This window comes from Hibiscus syriacus, unplaced genomic scaffold (genome assembly GCF_006381635.1).
Source record: "Hibiscus syriacus cultivar Baekdansim isolate YM2019G1 unplaced genomic scaffold, ASM638163v2 tig00111671_pilon, whole genome shotgun sequence".
Lineage (NCBI taxonomy): Eukaryota > Viridiplantae > Streptophyta > Magnoliopsida > Malvales > Malvaceae > Hibiscus > Hibiscus syriacus.
The window spans coordinates 62,988-83,201 of NW_024063152.1; the positions used below are offsets into that span (position 1 = coordinate 62,988).

The 20,214-nt window shown below is 31.7% G+C and overlaps 1 pseudogene; it reads left to right on the top strand.

Moving 5' to 3' along the window:
* Window positions 1–4,790: 4,790 nt before the first annotated feature.
* On the top strand, window positions 4,791–8,676 carry LOC120167287 (annotated as a pseudogene).
* The last annotated feature ends 11,538 nt before the right edge of the window (window positions 8,677–20,214 follow it).

Below are 20,214 nucleotides of genomic sequence, written 5' to 3' on the forward strand. Positions count from 1 at the left end.
AGATTTCAATTCCACGACAGAAGATATCCGGCTGTCAGAATTTATCAGTAGGTTTTCCCAGACCAGCTTAGGGGAACCAATGGAAGAATCATGACCGTTTTTCGACCCGTAAAGGGAAGTCATTTTTAAACAAACTATTTGCAGCTTGGCTCAAGGCCAGAAGGGCTATCTGCCACCAAGACCTTCGAGTTCGACTACGCTCAGCTCTAAGGCACATCATTTGCAGAATAGCTTAAGTCGAGAAGGGCTATCTGCCAAAGACCCCCGAGTTCGATTACACTCAGCTTCGAGGGCACATCATTTACAGCATAACTCAAGGCTAGAAGGGTTATCTGTGACCACCAAGACCTTCGAGTTCGACTACGCTCAGCTTTAAGGCACATCATTTGCAGAATAGCTTAAGTCGAGAAGGGCTATCTGCCAAAGACCCCCGAGTTCGATTACACTCAGCTTCGAGGGCACATCATTTACAGCATAACTCAAGGCTAGAAGGGTTATCTGTGACCACCAAGACCTTCGAGTTCGACTACGCTCAGCTCTAAGGCACATCATTTGCAGAATAGCTTAAGTCGAGAAGGGCTATCTGCCAAAGACCCCCGAGTTCGATTACACTCAGCTTCGAGGGCACATCATTTACAGCATAACTCAAGGCTAGAAGGGTTATCTGTGACCACCAAGACCTTTGAGTTCGACTACGCTCAGCTCCAAGGCACATCATTTGCAGAATAGCTTAAGTCGAGAAGGGCTATCTGCCAAAGACCTTTGAGTTCGACTACGCTCAGCTCCAAGGCACATCATTTGCAGAATAGCTTAAGTCGAGAAGGGCTATCTGCCAAAGACCCCCGAGTTCGATTACACTCAGCTTCGAGGGCACACCATTTGCAGCATAACTTAAGTCAAGAAGGGTTATCTGCCCACCAAAGACCCCCGAGTTCGATTACACTCAGCTTCGAGGGCACACCATTTGCAGCATAACTTAAGTCAAGAAGAGTTATCTGGCAACCAAAGACCTTCGAGTTCGACTACGCTCAGCTCCAAGGCATATCATTTGCAGTATAGCTTAAGTCAAGAAGGGCTATCTGCCAAAGACTCCCGAGTTCGATTACACTCAACTTCGAAGTCATATCATTTATCATGGCAAGAAGGGTTATTTGTCAATAAAATTGTCGAGTTCGACTCTATTCAGCTCAACGATACCTCAATCACTACTGTTCGGCTGCAATTAAGGTTTTCAAATCGAGAAGAAGACATGGGTCAGCCGTGACTTAGTGACAATCAACCGTTTCTCCGGCAGTATAGCTTAAGACGAGAAAAGCTATTCGTCAACGAAGACCTTCGAGGTTCGATTTTATTCAGCTCGAGGGCTTATCAACCACAGGGTGGAGTCAAGAAACTACTTTCAAGTCGAATTTTCCAACCCAGATCTTTAAACCGAGAAAAGATCGAGGCGGACTACAACAAGAAGCCACATCCCGATTCAAATCCCGAACGGCGGCTTCAATTCTATATCATTTCGAGATGGACTCGACTTCGCGACGGAGAAGCCATCCGCAACCCAAGACGACAGGGAGTTATTTTTCAACTCCGCAGAACGAAAATTTGTGTCTTTTTATCTTTGTCCTATTTTTCGTTCCACGAAAAAGGACAAAGAGGGGCAGCTGTAGACACTAATTTTCATCGACATATTTTTTTTCCTTTATATGTACATACATACATATTTATATATATATATACATATTTTAAAACTACATACATAATATATTGTTTTTAATAGTTTTTAAAATTATATAATGTATAGTTTTTTAAAAAAAAAACGTTTTAAAAACATATATATAATATATAATTTTTAAAATCATTTTGAAAAATTATATATATAATTTTTGAAAACATTTTTGAAAACACATATATTATAGTTTTGAAAACATTTTGAAAACATTTATATATTATATAGTTTTTAAAACGTTTTTGAAAACTTATATAATATTTTTGAAAACATGTTGAAAACATTCGTATATTATATAGTTTAAGAAAAAAACATTTTGAAAATTTATATATTATATGTTTTTGAAAATATTTATGTATATATATATGTTATTATTTATTATTATTATTATTATTATTTTTCATTTTTTAACTTATTTTGATTTTGTTTCAGGTCCAAAATGAGGTCCAAATAAGTCAGAACGGGCCTGAACCAGCCCAGCAAAGGTATGGTCTGAGAACCCTAGGCACACATGTCAACAGGCGGCGCACAGGGGAAAACCCTAAGACCTCATTTGTGCAGCCAGATCTGGACCGTTGGATCTGACCCAATCCAACGGTCGAGATCAAATCAAGGAATATTCCAGAAGTCACACCAACAATCACGGACGGCGCGAGATTTCCGGCCGAGATCCCCGGGACTGACCCATCCCGGGGTGACCGGTCACAACAGCCACGATCGCCCCTATTTCGGAGCTAACAGGCCACCGGTGGGGTATAAAGACCCCACCAAGCCATTACCAAAAGGGGGAGGAGGATCGGAGAACCCAGAACCGAGGGAGAACCCACGAGGGATCAGAACCAAAAACGGAGAACACAGTGAAATAGACCATCACAGTAAACAAACAACCATCACAGTGAGATACAACCACGATACCAATAGAGAACCATCAGCAACAAACAGAGACCATCAATCGAGAACCACGAAACCCACGAGTAAACTAAAAAAACCAACAGAATCAACGAGTACACCAAACAACAACAGAGATATCAACAGAAAAGTACAACCAAAGACACATATCACAACAACAAAAAAGAGCAGTGAGCGAAGCAAAAAACTTCAACAACCGGGTCGGAGGTCAGAAAGTCACTGACGGAAAAGGTAAAAACCGAGGTTTGCATATTAGATCTACGGTTATTGGGGTCGATTTTGAGGGTTTGGTGGCTAGTTTTGGGTTTACGGAGTTGAGAGCAACGCGTGAGGGGCATTTTTGTTTTTTCCCGGCCACCACCAGTGGTGGCCGATGGTGACGTCTGACGGTGGTCGGGAATCGCCTGAGGGGAGGAGCTTGAGAGGTTTGAGAGAGTTATCAGAGAGAGCACGGGCGAAAATGAGAGAAATGAAGAAATAGAACCATATTTTCGGCTTTAAATACGAAATTCAAAACGGCGTCGTTTTACGAAGGATTGATCTGCAAATAGAAGATTTTTAAATCCTCTCCGCAGTCCCTGGTATTTTGGATCGGTTTTCATTTTGGTCACTATTTGTAATTTTGACCCCGAATTTGCAATTTAATCAATTTGGTCCCTATTTATATTTTTTTATATTCTGTGAATTGGTCCCCTAACTTTTTATTTGTTCTTTTGCAGTTCATTTTCTAATTCATTAAGCTCAATTTGTTCCAATTTGATCCTAAATTTTATCTTTATTTTTTTATTTAACTTTTTAAATATTTTTTTAAATTTAACCTTTTATTATTATTTTATTATTTCTTTCTTTCATTATTATTATTATTTTTTATATTTTTTTATTTATTAGCATTTTGTTTTCGCTTTTTATCTAACGTATTTTGTTTCAGTCATGATTTCAGCCGATCAAATGGTAAGTAATTCGGATCGAATGAATTTAATTTTAATTTAAATTCTAATTTTCGCAATTAAAGACAACCGACAAATTAATTGGTACCGAAAGGGCGGTTCAAGGGTGCTAATCCTTCCTTGACCGTAACCGACTCCCGAACCCGACACGTTTCTGGTACGACGCAGATCAGGTAAGATGGTATCCGGCCCACCTAAATTCGTTTTAAAGTGGTCGGTGGCGACTCCAATTCATTTAATCCAAGTCGAAGCCCAATTCCGGGGCACAACCGAAAGACGGTTGCGACATCTAACATCCAAACATAATTAAAAAAATGTCATGTTACCATCATTGTTCATTTTTAAATATGGGTGACCAAAACAGAATCAAAACATAATGTTAGATATAATTTTGAAAAAAATAATCGAGTGACCAAAACATAAATTATATAATATATAAGTGACCAAATAGGTAGTTTACCTAAATAAAAATATATATGAATTATATTAGATAATATATAAGTGACTAAATAGGTAATTTACCTAAATAATAATCGAGTGACCAAAACATAAATTAGTTAATATATATAAGTGATCAAATAGGTAGTTTACCCTAAATAATAATAGAGTGACCAAAACATAAATTAGATAATATATAAGTGACCAAATAGGTAGTTTACCCTAAATAATAATCGAGTGACCAAAACATAAATTAAATAATATATAAGTGACCAAAGAGGTAGTTTACCCTAAAAAAATCCCTAACCGGTACTCGGGTAACCAGGTATCCAGAAAAATTTAATTTTGTTACTCGGACCCGACCTGTCCGGGTAATTTTTTTAGAAAATTATTCAAATTTTTTAAATTCGGGTCAGCGGGTCGGATATTTTTGCACACCCCTATCCAGTGTAATAATTTCTGGGCTTCAAAGTTTTGATATTTGGTTATAAAGATTATCACTTTGGCATCCATTTGAGACTTTCTATTACTGTCCTGTAACCCCAAAGGGTTTTTCAGCAACAAGATCTTTTTATAAAAAAAGAGAAAATATTTGTTTCAATATTTAATTGTTCCAATAATTAATGAACATTGGTCCCATCTCTTAAAAGAAAAAGGAAATATTTTACACTTGAAACAGCCAAAAAAAATTGGAAAGCAAAAAAGCAGAATTTAATTTGGTTCTTTAAACGATTTCAAAAGCAGTAAAATATGGAATGGGAAGGCATGGAAGAAGGGCTGTTAACAAAAATATATGAATCCCCAAAAGCAACAAAACCAAGTAGAAATGGTGCCGGCGGTTGCAGTCTTACCGAAAAAAAATGTGTCATCAGCTTCCTCATTGACTCCTGTTCTCTTCTTCAGTACGTTTGTTGCTGTTTGTGGTTCTTTCTGCTATGGTTCTTCTGTAAGTTATTCACTTTCTTCTTCATATTTTCAACATGAAGATGTTCAATTTCTTGTAACAATATTTTCTTTATGTTTGAAGAATGCAAGTTTGGAACTTTGGGGGGAAAACTGAATGAAAACATACCATAGATAATTTTATTTGCTACCTTTATGAACTAACTTTGAAAATGGACCCAGCTTGGTTATTCATCACCAGCAGAGAATGGGATAATGGAAGATTTGGACCTCTCTTTGCCAGCAGTTAGTACTCCCCAATCTCTTCTGTAATTTTTCTTTTCAATTTTTATTTGTTTACAAACACAAAAACTCATGCATTCAATAACCTTCCACTTACTTAAAGCACAGGAAAGCTGTAGGTAAGTTTGTGTAACTATCTTTCTCGGATTTAGGTGAGTGGCAAATTGAATATATTGATTGGACATGGATATTTGAGAAAAATTGATGAATCCTTTGTAATCTTTCTCACCAATTTGCAGTACTCTGTTTTTGGTTCAATATTGACAATTGGAGGAATGGTAGGAGCGATTCTAATTGGAAAGATAGCGGATCTTATCGGTAGAAAACGTGTAAGTTCATCTTCTTCTTCTTTAAGCCTTTACATCTTCCACAGATGTTTCAAGTTAAATTCCATTGAATATTGGTTTATTCCTCTAAATTAATGTGTTCATTGACTGTGAGAAACAGACAATGTGGTTCTCTGATGTCTTCTGCACTGCTGGGTGGCTATCAATTCTAACTATTATTGCTCCAATAACGGAGAAGTCTATGTTCAAAACTTGTTGGAAGAATGCCTTGTGGCTTGGCATTGGAAGGCTGTCCATCGGAATCGGAGGCGCCATGATTAGTTATGTGGTAATGTACTAAGGTTTGCAGTTCATTTTTCAACTTCAAGCAGTTTTTAAGTTGGGATACATATAAAGATAGCAGAATTTTCCTTGTGAAACAGGTACCTGTATATATAGCTGAAATAACACCTAAAAGTCTCTGGGGTTCCTTTGCATCATCAAATATGGTAAAATATACTTAACCCAATTGACAATGTGATTTGTCAACGTAACATTGAATAGATACGAGTTTCTTTTATCCTGCAGTTAATGATGGCTTCTGGGATTGCACTTATGTTTTACATGGGAACCTTCATTTTATGGCGCTCCTTGGCTACGATCAGTGTATACATTGCTTTATTATTATTATTAGATAAAGCAAAAGGTAGTTTTAGTTAAGCATAGTGTTTTATCTATTCTGTTTTCTTCAGGTGTAATCCCCTGTGTAGTACAGATAATAGACTTGTTTTTCATTCCAGAGTCCCCTAGATGGCTGGTAAGTCTAACTCCATAGTATTCGGAAGCTTTTCAAGTCTGTAACATGTTAGAGCAAGATATAAAAGAAATTATGCACTTGATTCTTTACCTTCGAGTTGACACAGTGTAAATGCAAGATATGAATGGCTTCTGCAGGCAAAATATGGTTGAGAAAAAGAGTTTAAAGCTTCGTTGAAGTGTCTTAGGGGAGACTCGGATATTTCTGAAGAAGCAGCTGTTATCAGAGTAGCATTTTAGCTTCATATCTTTTAGTTTTTCCCCAGGAAATTTTGAACGCTTATTTCCTCATGATGTGTGCTTATATTCTCTCGTAGGGTTATATGGAAACTCTTGAGCAACAGACAGAAGCAAGTTTCATTGAATTGTTCCGAAAGAGATATGCTAATTCAGTCATTGTGAGCTGAGAATAAATTAGATTAATATGCTAATTCCTTTTATGACTTGCCTAATCGTTTTATAAATGGCTTCTTGGAATTTGCAGGTTGGAGTTGGCCTAATGTTATTGCAACAACTTGTAGGAGCAGGTGCCATGGGATATTATGCTCGTACCATATTTGAAGAAGCAGGTAAATTTATATCTTCTATGTTGGTGCTTATGTAATTATTGCTGCATAGATTATTTTTTGTTGTCGTACAATTTTAAGACGGTATCGGAAAAAGAAAAAAAGAAGAAGATGAAGACACAAAGTTTTGTTTGCAACAGGCATATCAGGTAACCTTGGCCTTCAAGTTTTAGCTATTGTACAGGTAACTTCATGGCTTCTTTTCCAACTTGGAGTTAAGGTAAAATTAAGTTCCAAGCATTTCCGAGACATGTCAATTACATTGTTTTTGCAGATTCCAGTAGCAATTTTAGGTTTATTTTTAATGGATAGATCTGGTAGACGACCACTTCTATTGGTTAGTTACGTAACCAATTCATTTTAAGATAGTAAAATTGTTGAACAAACAAGAAAAAAAGGCATTTTAATCCAATTTTATGCAGCTTTCTGCAAGTGGAATATGCTTCAGCTGCTTTGTACAGGGACTCATTATGTTCCAAGCATTTCCGAGACATGTCAATTACATTGTTTTTGCAGATTCCAGTAGCAATTTTAGGTTTATTTTTAATGGATAGATCTGGTAGACGACCACTTCTATTGGTTAGTTACGTAACCAATTCATTTTAAGATAGTAAAATTGTTGAACAAACAAGAAAAAAGGCATTTTAATCCAATTTTATGCAGCTTTCTGCAAGTGGAATATGCTTCAGCTGCTTTGTACAGGGACTCATTATGTTCCAAGCATTTCCGAGACATGTCAATTACATTGTTTTTGCAGATTCCAGTAGCAATTTTAGGTTTATTTTTAATGGATAGATCTGGTAGACGACCACTTCTATTGGTTAGTTACGTAACCAATTCATTTTAAGATAGTAAAATTGTTGAACAAACAAGAAAAAAAGGCATTTTAATCCAATTTTATGCAGCTTTCTGCAAGTGGAATATGCTTCAGCTGCTTTGTACAGGGACTCATTCTGCTTTAAGGTATAACAGTTCTCTTCTTCAAGAGATTGTCATTTCTTATTTGATTCTTTCCACTTTTCTTTTCCCCACAATCAGGAACTCCCCAATCTGAAGGCACTTACTCCGTTTTTAGCACTTCCCGGGATTTTGGTACGTCGGTTTCACTGTCTTCTGCTTTGCAATTATTTTGCCAACGGCCATAACCATGACTAGGATTAGGCAGCTCAAGTACACAATACATGATTCTTTGTAGAATCTGCATGCATATTCACAACTATATGTATATATTGAGCCAAACTACATGTATAAACTGGTTAATACTGCAAACACAGATCAGTGCTACAGCTTACACAATAGGCTTGGGAGGAATACCATGGATTATAATGTCAGAGGTATGTGCCAATTCCGAGATCGAATCTTCATTGTTGCTTACATATCAAGCTTGCCCCAATAGCTGTAGGCAAGGGATTCATTTGAGTAAAACATGGTGCATATTCTTGGTCAGATATTTCCTATAAATGTTAAAACTCAAGCTGGAAGCCTGGTGACTTTAGTCCACTGGTCCACTGCTTGGTTTACTACTTACAGTTTCAATTTTATGATGGAATGGAGCTCAGCAGGTCATCCTCCATTTCTTCTCTAACATAGTAAATTGACAATACATTTCTGAACTAAGATGTATCGGCAAATATCATTGCAGGAACATATTTCGTTTTAGCCGGAATCTCAGGCTTAACTGTTGTATTCGTTGCCAAGTTGGTTCCGGAGACAAGGGAGAACACTGGAGGAAATACAAGCGTCTATCACTCATTTTATGTAATATTAGATTAATTCCTGGCATGGCCATGAATGCACCAATATGTATAACTGATAAACGCATATGCATTACTTTCATTCTTATTTGTACATGTGATCATTTCCTGGGAGGAATGGTGCCGGTGATCCCTTTTCCATTTACACTTATAGGTCTTAACAGACCCTATACACACACTCACAGGCGTGCAGACACACACAGCCGCGTACACGCACGCACACACACATTTATCCAATACAACTATACAAGCATTTATATATCGAAATACTGTATTATTACGGTTAAACATCTAAGCATTACACAAACAAAGAAGTGGTAAATATACACAGGAATTATAACACAAACCCAATCCTCCTCTTTCTCTGAATCTGCAATACAAGTGGTGGCGTTGGAAACCTTCTAGAGCATGTTCTTGTTGGTTTACCCCACCTTGTGGTTGAGTCAAATTCAATGTCGATGCTGCTTTTTATCACAAGTAGAACATACTTGAACACCCAAAAAGTAAGCATTATCTTTTTCAAAATCCATGAGATAAAGCATCGATTATATGACACTGATGGCATAGACTTGCTTTTATTTAATTTTTGATTGATTTTCTTTTCAAATAGGTATTTTAAATAGAGAAAATCGCCTCGGTGACAAAAAATGTCTTATAATATACGATTTTAACCAACTTTTTTTGGATTTGCCAAAATGACCAACAAAATCGCAATGCGATCTGTAATTCGCAACGCGATCTCCAGTATCGTAAATTCGCGCTGCATTTTCCATTTCGCGTTGCGATTTTCCTTTTCGCATTGCGATAGTCTACAGTGTCGTTGCGATTTTTCATTTCGCGTTGCGATAGTTGAAAATCGCAATGCGATTTTCCTTTTCGCATTGCGATAGTCCAGTGTTGTTGCGATTTTTCATTTCGCGTTGCGATAGTCTACAGTGTCGTTGCGATTTTCCATTTCGCGTTGCGATAGTGTACAATGTCGTTGCGATTTTCCATATTCGTTGCGATAGTCTACAGTAAATTAAAAAAAGATTTTGTTTCTTAAGAATTTTCTCTAAAAAGATAATATCCGCGTGGACGTGTCGAAGACACGTATTACCACGACCACGAGCACGACCATAACCACGAGCACGACCACGACCCGAGACGGCGGCGGCGGCGGCGCGCGAGAGTCTCCCTTGTTCTCTTTCACTCAACAAGGAAATGGGAAATCCAAACCTTAAATACACTTCCATATAGTGTTTCCAATACTATGTGGGATTGAGCATTACTCAACACTTCAAAGAAAATATAGCAATTTTTGTAGCATGTTTCCCACTTAATCCATATCTAAAAATATTAAAACATTTTATCATATTAAAACTATATGTATAAGTTTGAATTGAAATGTAGATATCTACAACTCTTTTAATTCTCTTGATAAAATGATAAAATGTTTTATATATGGATTAAGTGGGAAAATGCTACAAAAATTGCTATATTTTCTTTGAAGTGTTGAGTAATGCTCAAATCCCACATAGTATTGGAAACACTATTGGGAAGTGTATTTAAGGCTTGGATTTCCCATTTCCTTGTTGAGTGAAAGAGAATAAGGGGGACTCTCGCGCGCCGCCGCCGCCGCCGTCTCGTGGTCGTGGTCGTGGTCATACGTGTCTTCGACACGTTCGCGCAGATAACTATCTTTTTAGAGAAAATTCTTAAGAAACAAATTTTTTTTTAATTTACTGTAGACTATCGCAACGACACTGTAGACTATCGCAACGCGAATTTGCGATACTGAAAATCGCGTTGCGAATTAGAAATCGCATTGCGATTTTGTTGGTCATTTTGGCAAATCCAAAAAAAATTGGTTAAAATCGTAAAACAATGTGATTTTCTCTTTTAAATATATTATCCATATTCTAAAATTACTTACTTGATGGAAAATAATTATTTACATTATTAATTCAAGGATCATAAAACAATGTGATATTCATAATTAAAATAAATAATCAATAAAAACATACATTAATCTATCTATGATTTTGGAAAAAATACTTTTATCGAAAAGAACGGATTAAGAAGAGTTCGATTTCTCTCACATAATCCTTGAGTATTTGACAATTTTTTAATTAAAAAATCATTTTTAATTGCCTTGTGAATACTGAATAGAGAAAGATTGAATTTTTGTAGAAGAGTTTCATCTATTCATATTAAAATCACATCTCTTCATGTTAACATAACAAATTATTTTATGTTAACATCACATCTCTTCACGTAATGGAATTTTTATAATGTATATTTAATTATAATCTTTTTAAAAAATAGATTTGAACAATTAGAGTTATTTGATAATATTTTTAATTTTTTATTAAAATCCAAAAGATTAAAATCTTAGAGTAATGATGAAATTATATTATTATTATTATTTTGTAAAAAAATTTAGAGTAATGATGAATTATACCAATTTTTTAACGAAAAAACAATAATAAAATCTTAGAGTAATGATTAAAATCTAAGATTGTCTTTATTTTTTAATGAAAAAGGACGAGTTTGAAACATACTAAATAGTCGAGTGATCATTTTGAAACTTTTAATAGTTGAGGGACTCAACAAAGCAACATCTCATAGTTGGGGGATCATTTTGTAACTTTTAATAATCGATGAACTCAACAAAGTATCACCCTATAGTCGGGGCACTACTTTTGTACTTTACCCTAATACATAATGATCGAATAGTATCAATTCATAACCTATAAAGGCATACGACTTATTCGACGAAATGCCTCTGAGGCTGTTGCTTATAAAAATGTCCACAGGATGCATTAATTTTGCGTTTCCTATTCTAACATTGTATATAGTAAAAGAAAAGATGAATGTGTTGTAATTTCAGCATTAATCAATTTGCGCATGATCCATATGAATTCTCCGATTAGCTATCTGATATGACTTCAAATAGTATGCATTTTCTCCATGCCCTTTTATCTAGATTCATTCTTGTTTTGGTTTAACTCGTTATTCAACTGCCCATGGAACAACCAGGGATGACCTTAGTGGGAAAGGTTGTCACCTGAAAATTTAAAATTATCATATATTTTAGATTTTTTTCTATGTATTTTTTATTAAAAATATATTTTCTCCCTTGTAAATTTAAATTCGTCCCACTAACATAAAATATTACATCCGTCCCTGGAAAGAACTGTGTTCGGAATGCAATGCCACTATGATAGAGATATGGAATTTACAACTTCCAGAAGTTTTGAAGCTCATAAATTTTCCTGCACTATTGTTCTTCCATCTTATTTCTTTCTGTTACTATTGAATGTTTCAAGATTTTTCTCTGAAATTTTGTTGGAGTTCCCCTCCTTAAAAGAACTTTGGATTCAGAGTTGCCCTATATTGAAGGCATTCATCTCTAAAAGTATTGCAATGCCCCAAATTACAGTTTTTAGTTCCATCCAAGGTGTCTTTCCAAAATCTAACTATTCTTAAAATATGAGGATGTCATGGATGTAGAAATCTAATAACACCCTCAACAGCTAAAGCCATGGTGCATCTTGAAAATCATGACTAGGGGTGAGTACTCGACCGAGGCGAGTCAAGTCGAGTTAAAAAATTCGAATTAAAATGATCAATATAAATATAATAAAAAATTATTTAACATAATTTGTATATATATATATATATAAATTTAAAAATATAATAACAATTGTATGTATTTAGATTGAATCTAGAAAATTATCAACTAGTGAATATAATTTTGGTAAACTACTGGATTGATCGCTTTTAATTTTTTTACATTTTTGCTCAACAAATTCAAAAAATATGTTTTAGTCACTTACATTATCGATTTATTAAGTTTTAGTCACTTACATTATCGATTTATTAAGTTTTGGTCACTTATGTTGTCGGTTGTTATATTTTGGTTACTGATCCGTTAACTCGCGTTAGTTTAATTATGTGGCGCGTTAGTTAAAAGGGGTTAAATTTTAATTTTACCCATGAACTTTAGATTGAATACTAGTTAGACTTTGAAATTTCGATAAAGTATCATTTTGACCCTCAAATTTTAGATAAAATTTTTATTTGACCCCTAAATTATGTCAAAGTCTCTAGTCGTTGCCATCACTCACCATTGTCACTGCTGATCACTGTTGGTTGTCATCAGTCATCGTCGTCGTCTCCTTGAAGTGGCTCGTAGAGAAACATTCCACTCCAATGACTTATTTTGGTTGTCACTGTTCAATCGTCGGGCACACAAACTTTCTCTATAACCCAACATTCCATGGAGGAAACAAAAGAGAGAATTTCTTTTATGCGAATCGGACGTATTGGTGATTGCCATTAGGTAGCATAATCAATACATTAAATACTCTCTCAACAAATATAAAATTATATTAAAACTTAATAAACCGGAAATAATGGAAGAAAGTTAAGACTGTTGTTATTGTTTATCCTCTTAAACTAGAGCTGGGTATATGGGCTAAGGCCCGCGGGCTACCCGTTTAACCCGCGACTCGTGCGGGCTTCGGGCCTAAAAAATTGAAGACCGTTTAAATTGCGGGCTTTTTAGCCTGGACCGTTAAACCCGCAGGTTTAATGGGTATAACCGTGGGCTACCCGTTAAACCCGTTAAAGCCCGCTTAATTTAAAATTTATAAAATTTTAGAGAAAATAAACTTAAAGAATTTTATAGAAAAAGAAAATAAATTACTTATAAATATGATGTTACTTATAACTATTGTAGTTCTTAAATTTATTAGGGCGTTTGTCATAATTTTACCGTTGCTTGATATTTTTTTCATTTAAATATACATCATTATCATTTTGGTATTTAAAGTTTTTTTATTTAATTTTTTATTTTTTCATGAAGTATGTTATCCATTTTGTTCTTTAATTATAAAAAGTCACGTGATATTCTAATAATATATCACATGACACGTAATATTTGGATTAAAAATAAGAAAGAAAAGTAAAATAAAAAATTGAAAACATACTTTTCAACTTTTAAAGACTTTTACAAAATAAATATATTTTAACAAATTAATGACTTATATTTTATCAATTTTAGTATAATTGTATCTTTCAATTTTACTCTTATATTGTAAGTATTTTATTTTATATTTTCATATTATGTTTTAATATTTCTCTAAAGTATCCATAAAATACAATTATTATAAACACTTGACAACTTTCTTGTTAGATTTGTATAATGTTTGACTTTGTTGAATTTTTATGTTTGAATTTCTACTTTCAGACACTTCTGTGTATTCATATTATAGCCTTGAATAATCGTGTTTTATAAAAGTATAATGTGGTTATTGTTTTATTTGTTTTTCAATTTGGTGATATAATTGAATATTGTTTTTTTTTTAATTTGAGTTTAAGTAATTATATCATTATATATATATATATATTAATGATTAAAAAATTAAAAAAAAATATTATTTTATAATCATTTCCGACTATTTAAAATAAAATTTAAATATTATTTATTATTTTGACAGTGCTATCTTCCTTTTCAAGTTGCTCGATCATTTTTAAAGGTGTAGTAAGTTAAAACATTATTTTTTATTGTATTTAAAGCATTTAAAATTATTTTTATTAAACGGGCCGCGGGTAAACCCGTTTAGCCCGCGAGTTAAATGGACGGGCCGCGGGCCTTAAAATTCAAAACCGTTTATGAATGCGGGCTTTTTAGCCCGCACCGTCAAAACCCGCGGGCTAAACGGGCGGGTAGCCCGTATACCCACCTCTATCTTAAACCATTAATAAATTCTCCTTAAAGACACCTCTCAAAATATGAAATATGATGAATGGTCTTTTTCCCCTTCCCGTTCTTAAGGTTTCGTTTTGACTAATCTGAATCGATTTGGATCACACACTTCGCTATTTTTGGTGAGTCTGCTAGCGTTGATTTTCTATATACATAAGGACTCAAACTCAATACTTGCTTAAGCGATATCAAACTAATTACCACTTGAAAATATGAAGAATGGTATTTATTTATGTATATGGGTGCTTTTCTTTTCAGTTAAACTTGACAATAGATTAGAGAAAAGGTGAAAGCGTAAGTAAAAGAAATATGAATAATTTTATTTAAATGTTATTGCCAACAGAAAAATAAATATTAGAATTTGAATTCAGTATATAATAAAAAAAATATTCATTCAATTAATGATGATGTTACCACACTCGATAAGCACGGATAAACATTGTTAATGACGAATACCATTAAATTAAATTATAAAATGTTAAATTATAAATAACTAAACTTATAATTATAAATTAGTTAAAAATCTAGATGTAATTTAATTAAAATATAATATTTATAAAATATTATTTTTAAGGTAAACTATATCATTGACCACCTAACTATTTACCCTTTTTTCTTTAACCACCGATTTTTTTAATTTTATCAATCGGGTTGCCTAACTATTTAAATCATGTCACCTGTCGTTAAATATTAACGGAGGAGATGATGTGGCAGTTAATAAATTTTGTATAATTATACATTTAGTCCTCATTACTTACAAATTCTAATAATTCGGTCCTAAATTTTATTTAATTCAATAAATTTAATCCTCAATCTGATGGTAACATGTGTCACTGTGTGAATGAATGTTTTTTATTTTATTTTTTAATTTAATAATTTTTTCATCCAAACAAATGGTTCAACATGTCACCGATAGAATGAATGAAAAATAAATTAAATCAATAATCGTTGCTGGACCACTAAGCTGAACCACTAAATTTGTCTAATATTCAGAACATAATCTATATAATTTATAATATAGTTAATGATAATAAATGATCTTATAAGGACTCAAACATGAAATAATTGAATAGTATAAAACATAATATATATATATATATATATAAATATTATAATTGATTAATAAATGAATAAGTTTTATTTATAATTTAAATCACATTTAATGCAAATCTTAAAATAAAAGTGAATTTAATATGTTATAATTAAAATGTATCATTTTACATATTTTAAATTAATAAATTGTCTTCATTATTCTAATTTTAGTGAATTGAAATGTATCACATCATATATTTTAAAATATTATAACTTCGATTGGATTATAATATTATTTAACAACTCTATATTAAAATAAACTAATTCAATAAAATCAAGTTTCCCCTAAAATTTTCTTCAAATATATAATAAATAAATAATAAAATATAAAATTCTTACTCTAATCAGGATATAAACAAGTCAATGCATAAGTTAAAAGGCTTATTACGATAAGCCTTCAACTATCTGGAAAATTTTAAGTCAACGAAGCTCTTCATTATATTATAATTATAAATTAGTTAAAAATCTAGATGTAATTTAATTAAAATATAATATTTATAAAATATTATTTTTAAGGTAAACTATATTATTGACCACCTAACTATTTACCCTTTTTTCTTTAACCACCGATTTTTTTAATTTTATCAATCGGGTTACCTAACTATTTAAATCATGTCACATGTCGTTAAATATTAACGGAGGAGATGATGTGGCAGTTAATAAAATTTGTATAATTATACATTTAGTCCTCATTACTTACAAATTCTAATAATTCGGTCCTAAATTTTATTTAATTCAATAAATTTAATCCTCAATCTGATGGTAACATGTGTCACTGTGTGAATGAATGTTTTTTATTTTATTTTTTAATTTAATAATTTTTTCATCCAAACAAATGGTTCAACATGTCAACGATAGAATGAATGAAAAATAAATTAAATCAATAATCGTTGCTGGACCACTAAGCTGAACCACTAAATTTGTATAATATTCAGAACATAATCTATATAATTTATAATATAGTTAATGATGATAAATGATCTTATAAGGACTCAAACATGAAATAATTGAATAATATAAAACATAATATATATATATATATATATATATTATAATTGATTAATAAATGAATATGTTTTATTTATAATTTAAATCACATTTAATGCAAATCTTAAAATAAAAGTGAATTTAATATGTTATAATTAAAATATATCATTTTACATATTTTAAATTAATAAATTGTCTTCATTATTCTAATTTTAGTGAATTGAAATGTATCACATCATATATTTTAAAATATTATAACTTCGATTGTATTATAATATTATTTAACAACTCTATATTAAAATAAACTAATTCAATAAAATCAAGTTTCCCCTAAAATTTTCTTCAAATATATAATAAATAAATAATAAAATATAAAATTCTTACTCTAATCAGGATATAAACAAGTCAATGCATAAGTTAAAAGGCTTATTATGATAAGCCTTCAACTATCTGGAAAATTCTAAGTCAACGAAGCTCTTCATTATATTTCAATTATAAATAATATATTAAAATTAAAATTATTTTTTTCATTAAAATGATTTAAAATATAAATAAAATACATACATATATTAATCAATTATAATATTTGTGTATATATCATATTATCATATTATTCAATTATTCCATTTTAAAGTTTTTATTAGGTCATTTTCCTTTTTTATTGCCATTAACAATACATATTATGTCATGATAGGTTTGTCATTTGAATGATGTAGCATAGTGGTTGGAGCGTTTGCTTACACTTCTCACATATTGGGTTCAAACCTCACCAATAGCAGTTATTAATTCAATTTATTTTATATTCATTCAATTGGTGACATGTAGCACCATTTGATTGAATGAAAAATTCATTAAATTAAATAAAAATATTAAGAAAAAACATTCAATCATATAGTGAAACATGTTACAATCTGATTAAGGATTACATTTATTGAATTAATTAAAAGTTAAGACCAAATTAATAGAATGTGTAAGTAATGAAAGATAAATTTGTAATTATGCAAAGTTTATTAACTGCAACGTCATCTCCTCCATTAATATTTAACGACAGGTGGCTTGATTGATAAGATTTAAATAGTTAGGTGACACGATTGACAAAATTGAAAAATCATTGGTTAAAATAAAAGGGGTAAATAGTTAGGTGGTCAATGATATAGTTTACCCTAAAAACTAATATTTTATGAATATTGCATTTTAATTAAATTACGTTTAGATTTTTAATTAATTTATAATTATACGTTTAGTACTTTATAATTTAACGTTTTATAAATTAATTTAATAATACTCATCGTTAACGGTACTCGTCGAGGGTTGCAAAATTTTTCTTTGACTAATTAGATCTTAAATTTTATTAAAATTTTATGATTTGTAATAGTTTTTTTAATTATAATTTTAAAATGAATTATAAATATTTTATAAACTTTTAAATTTTTTATGATTTTTTAAAATTATTATTTAAAAATATTGAAAAAGTTAAAAATAAAATTATAATTATAATTTAAAGATCAAATAAAATATTTAATATCACTCATCTCTTTAATAATAACTTATATCGTAATATATATTTTAGAATAAAATTTAAATTTATTTTATAACTTTAAAAGTTTAATATTTTCAAAAATATTTTAAGATAATTCAATTATTATTTATGTCTATTTAACTTTGCCCTTATAATTATCGTTTCGTCCTATTCAGCTAAACTAATGGAGTAATGGTTCCATCTATTTAATTCCATTGCAATTTTAACAAACGTGTCATACAAAATAAGTGTAAGGTTTTTCGATTATAAGATAATATTTCGTTAAGTTTTTTAGTATTAAAAGTTTTAAAATGATCCATCGATTATATAGTGATACTTTGTCAATCATTTAGTTTTAAAAGTTATAAAATGATCACTCAATTATTCATAAGTTTTAAACTTATCATTTCTATTAAATATTGATGGTTGATTGAGTTAGATATTAACTTACTGACTGCTTATGATAAAATCATATTTTAATAATATTTGCTATCATTATCAATGTTTTTAAACACTAGTTCGACGATATATTATTTCAAGAACTAATTGAACAATATAATATAAATAAAAATTTAATCTATAAAATATAACTTAAATAATTATGAATCAATTTTATTATATCTTGATCACATCAAAATTAATAATTTATAATCAAATTATCATTTTATAATTTATAATAATTGAGAGTTTCAATAAAAATTAATACGATAATAAAAAATAATAATTGCACGCGACAATGGTGGTGGTTTCGTCGCATCAAATCAATGGCAGCTGTAGTTATTGACTAGACGGTGAGTAAATTTGTCTATTATGAATCTGGTGGGGTTGTGGTCCATATGTATTCAGAGGAGCTTTTATTTTGTTGAATTTGTGGCATGTAATTTGTCTATTATGAATTGGGTGGGGTTGTGTTCCGAACTGATAGGAAGACTTGGTAAATGGTTTAAAAGGTGAAGGTTAAATTTAAACAAAAATAATGAGCATTAAAATGACAGTAACAAAAATGTTAAAATTAAAATTACCATTATAATTTTTATTTAAAAAATGTTTTGAATGGAGGAGAGTAAATATCATCTTCGGCTGTTACAGCGTTTATAGGTGGTTCTGTACGTGTTCCCTCTTCAATTTTCATTGTCAATGTCAACCGTCAAGGGTTAACCTTTCATTTCATTCATTATCTGTTTTGAAGGTACTTCTTTTTCTGCTTCCTCTCGGTATTTTCTTTCTTGGTCATCTTTATTGTCTCTCATTGTTCATTTTGTTTTTCTTTACATTCAGACCTCCCCCAAAGAAAAAGAAAAAAAAGAAATGGAAACAATTGCTACTGATGCTGCTGCCAATATCTCTTCCGAAGCAGCTAAAGGTATCTTCCACGAAGCAAAACGTCATATAAAATATGTGATTTCCTACCAGAGATACGTTAAGAATTTCGAGGAAAAACTTGAGAAGTTGATTGAGAGAAGATAAAGCGAAAAGCTTCCCCCGTTCTTACTGTTCCACATGCGAAATTATGGAATGAAAATAAGCAAATCCATAAAAGAATCTGACAATTTTATATACCAAACAAAACTAGAAAGATAAGAATATTATATCAAATCAATGTAAGCTCATATTTGATCATACATCAAGAGAGCTGCTCCCACAAGCCCTTTTCAATTTGGGTGCATTATGAATCGAATGGGGTAGTGGTCCAAATTCACAAGACTCTTGGTAATTGACTGGCATGTGAGCTAGACTATTACAGCTTTTACAAGTGGTTCTGTATGTGATTCTTCTGCAATTATCATTTCATCGTCACGTGTTATCCATTAACCTTCCATTTCATTCATTCTCGGTTCTTAAAGTTTTTTTTTTCGCTTGCTTCCTGCCTGCTTCCTTTTAGTATTTTCTTTCTTGGCTCTCCTTCACTGTCTCCGTTTTTCATTTTGTTTTGCTTTCCATTCGAACCTCCCCCCAAAGAAAAAGGGGAAAAAAACAGAAATGGATCCAATTGCTCCTGGTGCCGGTGCTGCTGCCAATATCTCTTTCGATACTGCGAAGGGTATCTTCCGCAAAGCAAAACGACATATCAGATATGTAATTTCCTATCAGAGATACGTCAAGAATTTTGAGGAAAAACTTGAGAAGTTGATTCAGAAAAGATCAAGCTTGCAACAAGATATTATTTTTGCAGAAAGGAACGTGGAGAAGATTAAAGGAACGTTGAGAAGATTAAAACGGATGTCCAGGGTTGGTGCCATAGAGCGGACAAGTTTAA